This window comes from Oryzias melastigma, linkage group LG8 (assembly GCF_002922805.2).
Source record: "Oryzias melastigma strain HK-1 linkage group LG8, ASM292280v2, whole genome shotgun sequence".
NCBI classification, from domain to species: Eukaryota; Metazoa; Chordata; class Actinopteri; order Beloniformes; family Adrianichthyidae; genus Oryzias; species Oryzias melastigma.
In genome coordinates this window covers 22,018,582-22,020,526 of record NC_050519.1, presented here as the reverse complement: position 1 = coordinate 22,020,526, position 1,945 = coordinate 22,018,582, and the positions used below count along the sequence as shown (strand labels likewise).

The 1,945-nt window shown below is 45.4% G+C and overlaps 1 protein-coding gene across 1 annotated transcript in view; it reads left to right on the top strand.

Annotated features, from left to right (window-relative positions):
• Nucleotides 1-244: 244 nt before the first annotated feature.
• gng13b (guanine nucleotide binding protein (G protein), gamma 13b) overlaps nt 245-1,945 on the top strand; it is a gene marked incomplete at its 5' end in the record, with an annotated part of 22,363 nt that continues 20,662 nt past the window's right edge. Inside the window, 1 exon segment of the mRNA XM_024272501.1 lies at nt 245-408.

The following is a 1,945-nucleotide window of genomic DNA, read 5'->3' as shown; positions in this document are numbered from 1 at the left end:
TCCGACCGTCCCTGCTCCTCACTCTCTCGCTCACGCACCACCCCCTCATCTCGCATCCCCGCGCACGTCGGTAACGCAGCATCTCTCTGCCTCATAAGGCAGGATCCGGGCAGGAAGTGGACAGAGCCGCGCGCGCCGCCGTACTTCCTCAACTTCTTCCCAACGAACACCTCCTCATCCTCATCATCTTCCTCATCTGCAGGAGGGAAATCATCGTCACCCCCACCACCACCACCACCACCAGCAGCAGCAGCAGCAGCATCTCGGGCTGCGGATCTAACCCTCCCGTTCTCCCTCCGCGATCGGAGCCGCGGACGTCACTCCTCCATCCGGGAAGCGGAGCCGCGGGTCCGCCGGTGTCCTCCTCTGCTCCCGCTGCGCCACAGCAACAGCCTCCCTCCACAGCAGGTAAGACAGGTGTCTCCCGGCTTCCATCTGAGGATGATCCCGCACCATCCAAAAAAAAAAAAAAAAAAAAACTCACATTATTTCTGCTGCAGCTTCCACTGATCATTTTAAGCGCATTTTTAAAGTCAAGGCCCGGGGGCCGGATCCGGCCCGCAGGGTAATTCTATCCGGCCCTCCAGATGATTTAATTTTATTGTTATCAATGGCCCGATGTTGTCTTGTGTTTATTTCTAACTTGTATAATTTTGACAAAATATATTTTGTGGAGAGTAAAATATTGAAAGTTTTTTAACCATTTAACAGCAGAGCTCCAGTGTTTATGTTGAATTGTTACAGTATGTTAAAGATTTTCTGTTTAAGCATCACCTGCGATAATGCTAGCGTGAATGCTGTAAGCAGAATTTGGTCGCTGAAGATAATAGCTGAAATCACTGAACGTGATAGCTGATAGCACTGAAGATGATAGCCAGCTCAAGTATTAGCTAAATGCCAAATCAGCCTAAAAAACACAAAAAAGAAACCAGCTAGGATGTAGCTGTAAAAAATAGCTCAACTTTAAAATAGCATTTAAAAGCGGAAAAAGCCAAAATTAGCAAAAACTGCTAGCATGAAATTTTAGCTAAACTCTAAAACAGCCTCAAAAACTGAAAAAGTCTAAAGTATCCAAAACAGCTAGCATATAAATATTAGCCTAACTCCAAAACAACCTAAAATACTTTTTAAAAAAGCCTTAATTAGCCAAAACAGCTAGCATGTAGCTGAAATATTAGCTAAAATTCAAAATAGCATAGAAAATCTTAGCAAATGCCAAAAAAAGTTAAAAATGCGTATTTTTTAAACTTTTAAGTGTCACTTTTTAACATAATTATGAAAAATGAAAAGGCAGGAATACTATTCCAGAATAAATCAACTTAAACCCTAAATAACTTTTAATATTTTACAAAAAAAAAATCCCCAAAACTATGCAAGATAGAAATAAGCCCAAGATAACATTGGGTCATTAATAACAATAAAATAAAATGATCTGGAGGGCCAGATTTGGCCCCCAGGCCTTGACTTTGACACATGTTTAGACACGTCCTGCTTTGTTAGCCTACAAACGACCCGGGTTCACATCAGAGAAGAAAACCGTTATGTTGCCCTCACAAGATAAAGTTTGGGGACCCCTGGTTTGGAGTCATGACAGCTTCCTCTCTGGGTTCCTGTCACTCCATCAGGTCACCCTCGCCGCCGTATTCCCACGTCAACACGCGAACACGCGTCCGGGCCTCGTGTCGATCAGCATTTATTGACGGAAAGTGTCCCACATGCCCCTAATCATGGAGCAGCGCCGCCGGGATCATGTGTCAGCATCCTCCCCTCGCTGCTGGACTGAAGGACGGCCTCTTTTTGTTCCTTCCTCCGCCTTCGCTCTCAGCCGGTCCGAGGAGCTCTGCCTGTTCCTGTCTATTTTTAGCCTCTATTTACAAGCACGGCGGCAAAAGCGGCGAGAGGAGACGCTCTCTGTTTCCATTTCTGTCCCCATCACTCCTGCTGA